A 14,442-nucleotide genomic window follows, 5' to 3' on the forward strand; every position below is an offset into this window, starting at 1 on the left:
TGTCTGGAAAACTGGACATTCTGGATCACAGAGAATTTACTGTTTTTGTTAAAAAGTAATTGTTGCTTAAAAATACCTAGAGGAAAACAATTTAAACACCTGTAGTTGATATTAGAGTTGTTACTTTCATTACATCTAGGAGTACCACTCAGACTTCAAGATCCCATCATATAAGATGCTATAGAAATACAGAATGTAAATATTTTTTGTTGTTGTTTGTTTATTGTAATGCCCTGGCACCAGTGATTGTAAAAGTCAGGGCAGAGATGACAGAAAAAGATCTTCTGATACTCCCTTCCCCTTCCCCTTCCCCTTCCCCTTCCCCTTCCCCTTCCCCTTCCCCTTCCCCTTCCCCTTCCCCTTCCCCTTCCCCTTCCCCTTCCCCTTCCCCTTCCCCTTCCCCTTCCCCTTCCCCGTTGTGACATGGAATATGCCAAATGGAAGATCACTTTGAGAGCAAAATACAGTTTTCAAACTTCCTCCAAGTACATACTATGAATAGAAACTATATATCACGCTAAGGAAAAAGGCAGGAACCTCAGTATGTCAGTATGTCTTTCCCATGTTCACTATTACAATCTGTTCATACAATAACACTTCTTTGCATCATGCTCTACTCTCATTTTCTTCTTAAGCTTTTGGAGCACAGCTACTTTTAGCTACTACAACTGCACTTTGTAGTCTTTTCTAATGTGGACATACAACTTGTGAAGGGAGGACTGCTTTTCACAGAGGCTCTGCAGATAGGTAGGTCAGAACAGTGAAATCACTGGGACCTCTAGGGCCTGGCTACAATTACTTGAATGAAACTCGATGAAGATGTGGGGCTGAACATCTCTCTTGGCTGGGATATGTGACAATGCCCGAAGTGGCCATGCAGTCAGGATCTGGTGGTGATCTACCAAGAGCTTGACTTTGGAGAACTATATTGCCCAAAGTCCAGGGTTTCTCTGAAGCAAGCTTTATTTCTGTCTTATTTGTTGGGCTGCTTTTGTGTGTGCTCATTTTGAACTTCACAAGAATTATGTGGTGGATCCTTGTTTCTTTTTTTTTTTTTTTTTTTCTTGATTTTTTTTTTCTCTTGATATCTCTTTCTTTCTCTCTCTCTCTCTCTTTTTTTTTTTTTTTTCTTCTTCTTCTTCTCCTTGATATTGCTTTCTCTGCTGATTAAATTGGGATGTAACTGCTTTATCATTTGTCCTGGCTCTAGAACAGGCAATGCCAAGACAGAAAGATGCAGAACAATGTTAATGGCATTAACAGCATCTTAAAATTAAGTTGGAACGGTACAGTCTGCAACAGTGCCATGTGCGGCAGAGGGAGTACCCTATTTATACGCCAGCAGGCTATTCTGGGTGTGCTAACACTGGGAGTGAGCAGCTGTGAGAAAAACAGAGAATAAGTGATAGTACACTCTGAAATGGAAATCACAGCAAAGCACCATATGTGTTGACTAAGTAGCACCGCCAGCACCCTTGTTTCAGTCTCTGATGAGATAGCTTCCAAGTGACTCCACAAATTATCACAAAACGCTCTGCCACACATCAGTCTCCAGAAGTCTCTGGAAATGTAGCCCTTCTGACTTGCACAAACACATGGGACAACACTGAACTTGTGGGAGAGAGCGTCTTGAACATCTTGGTCTTGAACAGTGCTGCAAGACCAAGCAAGATGGAAATATTTGCCCTTCTTGCTGCATACCTAACAAAGATGTATGTATCATCCCCTAGGAATGCAGTGTCCTACTCATGACGTTCTTACTGAGCACCTTCCAGACACGCTCCTGCTCACCAGGCTGGTGCACCACAGTATTTACTTTTGCCTCCTAAAGCTTTAAAACAAATATGAGAACAGAATATGTGTTCCCTTAACAAGACAGGAAGATGACTGCTTTTCTGCATGGTTTGGTTAATTATTTTCCTACCATGACACTGGTTATGATCAGTGTTTTACTTTCAGTTTTGTTCTCAGTCTCTTTAAAGGTTTGAAAAGTCCCTGAGCCCATCTGTCAGTGCAATGGACTAACTTCCCATGGGCATGGAAATAATGTAGCTATGGTAGGTAGCCAAGGGCAAGCTAGGGATCATGTTAGGAGGACCTGAGGTGGATTTTCTGAAGTTTTGAAATGAAGCTGGCTCCATTTACGCCTGCAAATACAAGCCAGGCTGTTAAAAGCAGTTAGCACTTCTCTATGGCCTCATTTGTCAAACTGCTTCACATTTAACACTGCCAAGTCTTGAAAATCCAGTGGTTCTTGAAGGCTCTGGCTTCACTGCAGGTGCTTAGCTCTTCTCAGCATGGTGGCTCCAGGTGCTGGCTCAGAAGCACCTACAGCACTCCTGGACACAGCTGTGTCCATTGTGGCATGGTCTCCCATGTCACCTGGCCTGGAGGGCTGGCAGCACGTGCCACAGCCCTGTGACAGCCATGGCCCACATCCTGCTCCACTCTCCCTTCTTCCTCCTCTGCAAATGCTCATGGAAATCACTTGTTAAACCAGGCATTGCCCTCAATACACTGAAGGTTTGGTCCTTACTGAATGTGCATTGATCTTCTGGTATACCTGATGGTGTTGCAAAAGTGCCACTATGCTCTCTGTTATTGCCAGTGTTGCGTGCTGGCTGCTTTTGGGATTTACCCATACTGCCAATGCCTTTGCTGCCCCTTGAAGGATGTGTGGTTCCCACCAGCCACATCTGCCTTCCAGAGGGGTGCACCAAGAGAGGGGTCACCATTTGTCAAAGTGCCTCAAATCATGCGTCGAAGCCCACCAGATAAGATGCTGTGTGTCTTGTGTAATGAGAGGGCACCTGAAGGCTGAGGTCCTCCTGTGGCAGTGCAGCAGGTATAAGGCATGGGTCAGAAACAGCTAAGTCCCACTTTCAAAACTGGGATGTCTAAAGATATCTAATAGCATGTGTCTCACTGAAAATCCCTGGGATGCAGGTACATAGTAACATTTGTAAAGAGTCTGAGGATCTAACGGTACTGTGAGCAACTCATGAGATTTCCAATTCTGTAATCAGTTTAGGCATCCAAATCCCACTGGTTGCTGAAGTTGTGTGCCCTAACATAGCTGTTTAAAGGTCGTGTGTAAAGGTTAAACACAAGAGGTTTCTTGCTGGCATTGATGAATTGAAGTAATTGGTCATCATGACACAGCAGCAGCAGTGCACAGGAAAATTGTCAGTGGGAAGGTGGCTGGATGAAGTTAAGCATAGGCTTTGGGGCCACAGATTCGGAGGACTCCGCAACAGCTGCTTTCATCTTAATTGTCTTGTTTGGGATTGTCATCTTCCAGCTGGTAGACTCACAGGTTGCAGAAATCTGAGGTGAAAACTAGGGCACTGAGAACAGCTCCTGAGCAAGATTCCTCTCATGACTCAGATTCCTCTCACCTCACCATGGGCAATGAGCACTGATGCAAGAACAGTAGTTCCCATGGAGAAGCACAGTTCAGAGAGCAAAATTATAGGCACATGCACATAGTTGTGTGGTTAATCATGAATGTGCAGAGCACATTTTGAAAACGTTGCATAACATAATTACTAGCTTCTGTGATACAAACTCCTTAGGGAAATTATTGTTGTATGAATATATACATTAGACATATGCCTATTGATTTTAATGGTCTATCTGGGAAAAAATAGGTTGGTCAATAATTGACCTAAGTTCACTGTGTGCTTAAAGGTCATCAAATTAGTCAGAATTTTATTTTCTGAACTTCAAAGCATAATTATTTAGGATCCATGATAGGTTTTCCTGGTTCCAACTGAAGGAAACAAACTCTGTGATTGTTTTTTTGACACAGGTGAAAAATCCTATCCTGGCACCTTCAAAAGTAGGTAATGAGAAATTACATCCTTAAAAAAATATGAAAAGAAAATATAAATTCTAATGCATCAAATTTTCATTGTCTGACTCTTTAAACTGCTTCATTCCAAGTTGTTGCCCAGGTCTATATTCAGATTTTTGTCTGTGTTTTGCCAAGTGGATTTATGCATATGTTTGGACACTTGGGAAGGCTACAAGAGTTCATAGGCCTAGACCTTTAGTTTATTTCCCTTGGCTGTCATGTACTGAGTTACTTCTGCAAAGTTTCTCATGTGCTGTGAGCCATGGCTGTGTTTTCAAGCTCTTCTGTAGCTTCAAGAACAACCCGAGGAAGCGTTAGGCTTCTAGACCCAAATGGGCCTTAATGGTCCCGATCAATCCCACCTGGGACCTCCACCCCCCACACCATGGCCTGGGACCCATTTCAGCTCAGCCTGTTCTGTTAGTGGGTGGTAGTCTTCAGTTTCTTCTCCTAGGTGGCTCCTGGTATAGAAGGTTTTCATCCAGTTGCACTTGCTGTGCTGTAGACTGTCAGCAAAACTCATTATTATCCCCAGCACGTCTGGCCCTGTGGGGCTGTGTTCCACATTGATGGCCTGGATGGTGGAGGGAAGATCTGGTCTTGCTTCATCCCCTTTGTGGTGCGCATGGCTCTCTGAGGGTAAGAGGCTGGTTCCCAACCCAATTCCCCTCAGGATGGTGATCTGGTTATTGTTACCTGCTATTTCTTAACATGTAGGTCAGTAACTATTTTTGTGCACTAAATTTGATTTATTTTTTTTTTAGGGTAAAATTGACTGTTCTAACCTGTGACCCATATAGTTCTTATGCTCAATTTTGTTTGTCTTAGCCTGTATATTTTATCATGTGTTGGGTTTCCATGGCCAATATGCATATTTCAGTGCTATGCTATTTGGTAGCTTAGGCTTTGTGGTGATTTTTTTTAACGTTAATTTCAATTTTTATTTTTCCCCATTTAATGGGAACATTTGCACCTGGTTGCAAGGGTCAGACATCTTTTTTTTTTTTTTTTTTTTGCTTGTTAATTTATTTATGTTGATGTGTATTTGTTGCTTCTGTTTACAGGGAAGCTTTCACACAATTGTGCCTAAATAAACTTCCTTAAATGTTAAATGGATCATCCTTGTGTCCTCAGAAATACCTTAAGTAAAGTGTCTTAATTCACTTTAGGTAAAGCTTATTTAATCTTTCTCAGTCCTAAAATTTCAGGCTCCAAAAACAAATTCTGTGTTTAGTTTAAAAAATCTTCCATAATCAGAAGTCTAATTCTAATTTCAGGCTTTATTTTTGCTTCTTATTTAGCTAGAAAATGTTACTGGGTGCCTATAATGGGAGTCTTTGATCCCAAGACAGTCATATAAACCACAAGAAAGTTATTAGGCTTTCAGGCCAAACATTCTTGCTTACGCTCAACCAAAAAGAAAAAAAAAAAAATCTTTTAAATAATAATAGAAAACAGCTAGAAATAAAGAAGGAATTGCTCTAGGCTCTTGGCTGGCCTGAGCTAAGTTGCATGGCCTACATTAACTTCCTTGACTGCAGGTGCAGTGCTTAGGATAATGGTTTTGCAGGCCCAGGGTATGTCCATGCAGCCTGCTGCAAACCTGGGCTTGTTCAGCCCTCTCTGCAAGCTACTCAGGAGGGAGCCAGCTCTCGTGTGTAATCCTTGTAGCCTGCTGGATGCAGTGTATGCTGGAACTGTGATGCTCTCTGCCTTTGCTGAGTTCAGATAAGGCCTCAGGCTCTATGCTGGCACGATGGTGGTTTATAAGTAGCCGGGGGAACAGCAGCGTGGCTGCTGGTGCTGCTGCCCTCAGGGTGTGAAGTAGGGAACCTAAATGCTTCTTGCATGGTGTGCTGTTTCTGTGGGTACGTGAGAAAAAAGAGAAGTTTTCTGTGGGAGTAAATAAAATCTCTCATCTCTACAGAGATCTGGTGAAAGAGACCTTGTTGACAAAAGCCACAAGCTGGCTTCCTGGTTGTCCCACCGCTTCCTGTGTCTGAGCATTCTGAGTTATATAGGTGGTATATAGCCATGTTTGTGGGGTAGGGCTTCTGTTAGCATTGTGAGGGAAAACAATGTGTTTGGGGGTGGTGGTGCCTACAGATTGCCGTCACAGGTGATGAGGGACAAGCATGACTGAAAGCTAGGGCAGGGTGCATTCTGCTTACAGCTAGGAGTTGGGAGAAACTGGGCTGTACTTGAGGATCATGTGGAGACTTTAGCTGCAAACACTAAAGAGTGAGCCTGTGTGAACCATGGTGTTTCAAGAGCATATTATTTCCCCCCCCCACCTTTGTGGTTTATCACAAGTTTGGCAAGAGGCAGGTGGAAGCTACATGTATTTTCCAATCAAACTTCTGATATCTACTTCAAGGCCTTGGAGGCTGAGGGCTACTTGCATTAAAGGTCACTACAGTTGTGTGGAGCATGAATTTAACTTTATGGAACTGCTGAAATAGTGTTTAAAAAAAAAAAAAAAAAAAAAGCACAGCTAAATCTCTCAAAATCTCTGATCCTTTCATTCAGTATCTAATATCCTTGCTTATATGCAGCAAACTGGTTTTCTTTTCCCCCATTCATTCGTGAGTTTCCATAAGACCTGAAAACACTAATTAAAAATAATAATAATAATTAAAGTAAGAATATATCTGTGGTTTTATGTTAGCTATATATTCTCTTAGACATTGAGAGAACATGGGCATGGCCTAGCTGGTGTTGAACTTGGTGGCAAGGCCAACGTAAGCTCTGCACCTTGTCTGCTCGAGCACCTGGGCTAATGCAGGGTGTTACTGGGGAGAAATACTGGTGCTGCTGAAGGACAGTGTGTGCAGGGAAAATACAGAAGTTATTAAGAACAGCTGGAATTGATGCTGCTACTGAAAAGGAAATTAATGGTCACCCTACAATCTTAACCCACTGAGTACAAAGGGTGCTTAGCTTTGGCTGCACAGTCACCAGGACTGTTTGTTACAGCATCAAATGGGGCTGATGCTCTTTCTCCCACTGACCTAAACGCTTACAGAAATTCTCCTGTTGTTGAAGGCAGGGTGAATTATTATGCTGGTTGATGAAGGGGGCTTGTAGTCAAATTCCAGTGGTAAGTCTCAGGAAAAATTAAGTTAGTTTCATTCTAGGCCTATTAATTTCAACCACACTAGGGCTGAATCACTTTTTGGGACACTTAAGAATATTTGTGTTATATAAAATGATTCAAGTAATAGATTTATGAAGGTATATATAATACACTGGTTTGGGGCTTTCAGTGACTCACATGCCTTATAACTGTCTTCTATATAAGACATTCATATGAAAATTTATGTAATTCACTTTCTGCAACTTCACAGTAGTGTGAAACCACAGCCATTCAAAATGCAAAATATTTGTTACAGAATGCAAAATTCCCACTTTTTCCTGTGATTTAGATCACAATTCATCCTAACTATAATTATTATCCATCACTGAATTACTGTCCGTTAATGATGTATTTCTTTCTTTGATTACAGGGGTTAATGTCAACATGTGTTCCAGACACAATTTATCTCAGACTTCTTAATCACCACAACAGTCACCATAATGTCTGGTCAAGTAAATCCCATCATGAGCTTTTTTACCCTGAGGGAAAGCATTTTCAATTAAGTTGTGCTTTAGAAATGTTGGAACATATTAATGTGGCTTATCATTCTCCCTAGCATAAAATAATTTCCAGCAGCCCTCAGAAGACCAGTTCAGCATCTTTTCTTTCTTCAGCCTAAAGCCGAGCTCTCTGCTCCAGTTTGTGATGATGTCACTGGACACAAGGCTAAAGGCAGAGAAGCTGCATATTGGTGTAATATGTGAGTCACCCAAAATAAAGATTCTGTGACTTGAAAGCAGTTCTGTTAATTTTGTCATCTCCCTGGACCACCCAAATTCAGATCTGCATTGGTCCTTCAGGGCTAACCCTATGAGAAATGTCACAGTTTTCTGCTTTTATGCTTGAGCTTGTCTACCACCAAAAATGGTGCTGCTTGAAATCTCCCTGCAATGTGTGTACACAATCAGCATCCTCTCCTTTTGCATATCTTCAAAGGGGATTGACTGGGATTTTATTTTAATAATTATTATTAATAAGCAGAGGGTTAGTGCTCTGCTGAGGAAGGTGCTTGGTAGCATTTCTGGGTACCTTACTGGGCACTTGTAACAGTGCAGGGCTGGTCTCCCTACACAGCATGGGAAACAGACTGGAGTAGTCAGCAGCTTCACAGGTGGGACCAGGGCAGAGTGAAGGTGTGGTTTGTAGATGTATTTAAAGGTAATTTAATTTAAAACTAACTTGGGTGTTTGTAGCAGGGAGTTCAGCACGATCTGTAAAACTCACCAGATGACACAGACTAATATTTTAGATGTCAATGATAGAGAAACCAGCTCTTGCAGTTAAATTGCTTCCAGTGCTCAGGCTTGCTAGGGTAAAAGTAGCTTGGATGGGTCAAAGTTAAATGTGGACAAATCCAATAAGATCCAGTTTCTTGTGCTACATGTGAAAATTACTTTCCGTAAATCGTTTTTCAAGTTTATTTTCAATGTGCTGATTTCTGAGCTAACTGTGTGCACCAGAGCACAGCTGCTTGAGATGGTTGGAGGAACAAGGCAGTGTATGTTCAATTGTCACCAGGCACATTTTGTCTGCAGGTCTGCTCAGAGTATGGGTGTGAAGAGAGGTGACAAAGACAAGTGTTCTTTACAATAGGGTATATAAACCTTGAGTTCCTACCAAAATCAGTCAGTGTTTGATCAGCACCCAAAATTCAAAAATGAATTTTAATGTACGTTTAATAGATAGTAAAGCACTGAGTAACTTATTTCTTGCTACTTCTTTTTGCTCTATATAGGAAACATCTTTGCGAGAGTGGGTTTACAGGTCATCTCACTCCCATGGTTACCAGTGGCTGGTGTGGCAGGTGTGAACTTTGCAGCCACCTGCTTGGAAGCTGCTTTGCATGGGGTGAGCCTTATGTGCCTCAGCAGAAGTGTGAGAATATCTCTAGTTGCCATTTTCCAGGAACTGGAGAATTGCATTTCTCCCCAGTGCAATTTTCCACATCACATGTTTATGGGTTGGTTATTCAGTGAGTATTAATCTCTAGATATGAAGTCTTCACTCATCTGTTTTTCTCATATTTTACTGTTTGATGAAAGTCTTGTGCAGGAAAGAACGTGTGTATGTTCCTGTTCTGTCTCCTCAGCACTTACCACCTCCAGCGTTCTGTCCTCTCCACGTCCCATCCTACCTCTACAAGGTCATTTGCACTGCAGCTCTTTGTTCCTTTATTGCCATGTTCAATTTCTATTCTTATGACAACGTAAACTTAATTTCATCTGCCCTGTGTTATGTACCTTTTGTGGGAAGTTAAAACTTCAAATTTAAAAAACAAAAATCACTCACTGCTTGATGAAGGCTCAATAGATCACTTTGTCAGTTTTCTTCTGTCCTCGTTTTAAATAATTCAGTCTTCATTTACTATTTTCACCCCCCAAAAATGCTGTGGGGGCTTGAGTTATTCTGGTTGTCTTCCCCAAGAAAAGCTGCACAGTCTTTGCACATGAGATTGTGAAGCACCCGGGTGGCCTGGAACACCACTCATACGTTTCATCTCCAGTGATGGTTCAAGAGGAGGTTGCTTCCAAGGGCTCATTCAAGTGTGTTCTCCCAACTGTTTCCTCAAATTTTACACTGCAGCCTACTTTGAGGTCATAATGGTCACTGTCTCTGCATGCATAGCGACACGAGAAGCAGTGCTGGAGTGTTTTTTTTTGTTGTTGTTGTTGTGGCTGTATGCGCCACCTCTTCCTTCACCTCTGTGGGGTGGGACCCAGCCCATGCACTAAGAAGTCATGCTACTTCCTTACTGCTGGTTATGCTGGGGTGACAGGTTTTGCTGACATGGTAATCCTCCCTGAAATAGTTGTTTCCATTGAAATGGCTGTTAAAAATAAATAAATAAATAAAATCAGCAAATGTATTTCACAGATAAAGGAGGGAATTAAAGTCTCTTGTTGTCTACCTAGCTGTTATTACTGCTCAGCTTATTTATAAAGGTGAGTACTTCTATCAGACTGTTCCAAACAGGCAATATCTCCTTGTCAATGAACCAAGGCCAGAAATGTTACAGATGATACCACCTGAACAGGCAAATTCTGATTTAGCTTTCTGGAGATATCTAAGTCTGTGGAATCAGTTTAGGTATGAGAACCTTGTCTGAGTACTGTCTTGTGCATAGCAATCAGCCTTGATGATGTTTCCTTGTTGATATTAAATGCTTTTTGTGTTTGTTTGTTTGTTTTTGCATTACACCTTAAATTTTGCTATGCATGGGTCAAAAAACCAACATTTTTCTCTTTAAAATGAGAAACATTACCAATATTATATGCATTGTCAGAATTGAGCAAAAGCAGCTTTCAACTCTTACTACAAAGATGAGGTCCACGTTCACTAGAGCTATAGAAGCTTGAGAAAAATCTGTCTGAATCTTATCTTCTTGCACAAAATGTTAATGATGCATGCACTAGCAGCAAGCCTAGCATTACAGTACAACGCACACTGAAGTACTTTGCAACCATGCAGTAGAAAATTGTATATGAGGAAGGTTACCTGCAAGCCAAAAGCACAAGAGGCAATACTGAAATTTTGTTATAATCAGGTAATAATTCCTTTCTCACTTTTATAGTATCTTGTGCTGGAAGGCACGTGGAAAACACTAGATGTGTTAAGCAATATTAAAATTCTTCTTTTCCTCTAAGTCATAACCCATAAATTACTTGTGTCACTGACCTTTAGTGGAGGTTTCTGTTTTTTCATGGGTCTGTAAATAGAAGTCAGTTATTTGTTTTTATGTATTAATTGATCTGGCAGGAATGGATATGGTTGTATTTCATGATTGTCAGGGCTGCTTTGGTTGGTGATATCAAGTCCTGACGATCAAGTCTTCTGCCACTTGTCCAAGTTCCCCTTGATGTTGCTTTCTGGTTGTGTCTTGTTGGCTCTAGCATGTTGGATTTGCATTTCAGGTTCTGCTATAAATTCCTGCTTTGTATTTTGCAGTAGCTCCTACTGGTGGTTTTTCTTTTTCTTTTTTTTTTTTTTTTTAAGATTTTATTTATCAAATAATAGTTAAGTCATCCTTAACTATTTTGAAGACATGATTTGAACTGGCGTTCATCATCTTCAGTTCTACTTTTAGGGTGGGATCTGAATTTCTGAAAGATGTAATAAAAGCTTCCTTGTTTGTCCATCTTGGGAAAGATCTGCTGATGATTTCATTCCCTCTACTGAAGTTTTATAGCTCTCAACTATTCTTTAACTGTGGAAGTTGTAGTAGCATTATAGACTAAAACCTTGAACAATCCCATTGCTGTTCTGCGCAAATCAATTTCAAAGCAACCCGTTACTTTGTCAACATCAGTACATCTTGTCCAGATTTATTTTCTAACATTTTGGGCATATTGCAAGATATATTATCACTTAATCTATTGCTAAAGGCTCCTGAATCCTGTAGTCCAATGAGGAAGCAGCTGCCAGAGCTCTATGTGCCCAGGTCTAACTAGCTGTGGGGCTGAGCATGTGTTGCTAACAGATGCGTACACAAACACATATACAATATACATACACACACACAGCCAGTTTGACAGATGAACGCAAACACTTATAGAAATGCAAACAGCACCAACAGCCTCACCCTGCTTCCCTTTCTGGCTCATCGGCATGAAGATCTGTTAGCAGAAAATAGATACAAATATGCACTGTGGGTCAATGATGGCCTTAGACACTCATTTTGCTCTGTAGCTGGCCTTTGAATCTTGTCATCTCAGGCTGCCTCAGGTATGGACATGTATATGTTCACATATATGCAAACAGGTCACTCGACCTAATAGTCTCCACAGCATTTGGTCTCTCTGGTAGCCAGCTCCTCCAGTTGCATCAAGCACACAGGTGTGCACCTAGCTTCCCAGGCCACTTACCCTCTCACTCATTGTCCAACTTGATGGTTAGTGATCACATACTGACATGCACACCTGTGGTTTCTGGTGCAACTGTGGTGCAGACTGCGGTAATCTGATGCCAGGCAAGCACACTGACCAGCTCCCTTTTTTTTTTTTTTTTTTTTTTTTTTCTTTTTTTATTGAAGTGATTGCACCATTCTACTCTGTGCTGTTGAGGCCTCACTGGGACAGGTTCCCTAGGGAAGTGGTCATAGCAACAAGCCTGCTGAAGTTCAAGAAGTGTCTGGACAATGCTCTCAGGTATAAGGTCTGAGTTTTGGGTGGTCCTGTGTGGAGCCAGGAGATGGACTCAATGGTCCTCGTGGAAGTGCTCACCAAGCTGCTTTCCATCACTTATCAACAGTCCTGGCTATCGGGGGTGGGGTACCAGTTGACTGGTGGCTAACAAATGTGATGCACGTCTACAAGAAGGACCGGAAGGAGTGGTACCATAAAAGCCAGTTGAAGAAACTCCCTGACTCAATTTGGAATTCTAGAAAGCAGGCATTCTTTAATTGCAGTGCCTGGCACATGGTACGCTACACCTAGTGTGTGTCATGAGTGGTTAAACTACAAAGGTTTTATGCAATTAGAGGATACATATTCATTAGAGTTCAAGGGAAAAATTAACATATTCATATTATTCCCCAGAGCTCATTAAATACGCAAAAGCCCCTGACACATGCATATTTGTTTCTGCTGGTGGTCTTTCAGGGTCTTCTGGTGGTGTTCGGTAGTCTTCCTCATTGTTCGCTGGTTGAATCCAATTCTTGCATGTGCTCAGGCCATCTCATTCTTTCTTATCTTATTGTTTCAACTCAGGCTTGTATACTGAGTTTAGCTGGTTACACATCCAAGGACATATGCATACCATGAGTTCCTCACTTAATCTTCTGATGCATCCTTCAGGCCTGGATCTACTTGCCCTCACTTTGAGTTACAAGCCTGTATTTTCTTACAAATGAAGTTAGCTAAGTAATACAAAGTTCCTAAGCTTCTATTTATATAAGTAAACATAGTAAAGGTGAGACCTATCTGCTCATAAAGCATTTCAAATTTTGCTCCATTGCCCTATCAAAAAGCAGGAGAACCATATGTCCTTTGGTTCAGTATCAGGAGGATCTGAGCTGAATCAGGCCTGTCAATCTGACCTGGGTGCTGGGGAAGCTTTGGAGCAGATCATCTTAAGTGCCATCACACTTACAGGACAAATAAGTGATTAAGCACAGTCACCATGGGTTTATCTAAAGGGAGGTTCTGCTTGACAAACCTGATCTTCTTCTACAACAAGATGGTGTGCTCAGTAGATGAGGGTAAGGCTGTGGATATGGTCTATCTAGATAGACTTCAGTAAGGCTTTTGATACTGTTTCAGACAGTATTCTGAAGAAGCTGGCTGCTCGAGGCCTGGACTGGTGTATTCTTCATTGGGTTAAAAACCGCCTGGGTGGCCGGGCCCAAAGAGTTGTGGTGAATGGAGTTAAATCCAGCTGGAGGCCTGTCACTAGTGTTGTCCCACAGGGCTCAGTAGTGGGGCCAGTTCTCTTCAGTATATGTTTATCAATGATCTGGGTGAGAGTACTGGGTGTGCCCTAAGTAAGTTTGCAGATGACACCAAGTTAGGTGCAAGTGTTGATCTGCATGAGGGTAGGAGGGCTGTGCAGAGGGATCTGGCTAGGCTGGACAGATAGGCCGAGGCCAACTGTATGAAGTTCAACAAGGTTAAGTGCCGGGTCCTGCACTTGGGGCACAACATCCTCCTACAACGCTACAGGCTGAGGGAAGAGTGGCTGGAAAGCTGCCAGGTAGAAAGGGACCTAAGGGTTTTGGTTGATAGCCAGCTGAGTATGAGCCAGCAGTGTGCTCTGGTCAAGAAGGTCAGGAAAATCCAGGCTTGTATCAGAAATAGTGTGGCCAGCAGGACTAGGGAAGTGATTGTCCCTCTGTGCTTGGCTCTGGTGAGGCTGCACCTCCAGTGCTGTGTTCAGTTTTGGGCCCCTCACTGCAAGGAGGACACTGAGGTGCTGGAGTGTGCCCAAAGAAGGGCAGCGAAGCTGGTGAAAAGTCTAGAAAACAAGTTTTACAAGGAGAGGTTGAGGGAACTGGTGTTGTTTAGCCTAGAGAAAAGAAGGCTCAGGGGAGACCTGAGCTGTATCACGCTGTGCAGTTACCTTACAGGAAGCTATCATGAAGTGGGGATCAGGCTCTTCTCCCAAGCACCAAGTGACAAGAGGAAATGGCCTCAAGTTGCACTGGGGGAGGTTTATGTTGGCTATTAGGAGAAATTTGTTTACTGAAAGGGTTTGTGTAGCACTGAAATAGGCTGCACACGGAAGTGGTTGAGTTACTATACCTGCGGTCTTCAAGAAACATATAGATTTAGAACTTAGTAGCATGGTTTAGTGGTGGACTTTAGTACTATCTTAAAGGTTGGACTAGATGACCTTTGAGGTCTTTTCCAACCTGAATGATTCTATGACCTTTGTGGGTCCCTTTCAACTCAGGTTATTCTATGATTCTGTTATCCCAAGTGTGTTCCTTTCCAAACAGTCTTAATCCCTCCATTCC

General features: G+C 42.1%; 1 protein-coding gene across 10 annotated transcripts in view; it reads left to right on the top strand.

Annotated features, from left to right (window-relative positions):
- The first annotated feature begins 4,226 nt into the window (after nt 1-4,226).
- LOC311442829 (uncharacterized protein) overlaps nt 4,227-14,442 on the top strand; it is an 85,548-nt gene continuing 75,332 nt past the window's right edge. For all 10 annotated transcript variants that reach the window (XR_014696891.1, XR_014696892.1, XR_014696893.1 and 7 more), the window contains exon 1: nt 4,227-4,495. The gene's annotated coding sequence lies outside the window, so the exon portion shown is untranslated. The remainder of the gene's footprint in view (nt 4,496-14,442) is intronic.

This window comes from Aythya ferina, assembly GCF_964211825.1.
Source record: "Aythya ferina genome assembly, chromosome: 1".
In the NCBI taxonomy this organism is placed as follows: Eukaryota; Metazoa; Chordata; class Aves; order Anseriformes; family Anatidae; genus Aythya; species Aythya ferina.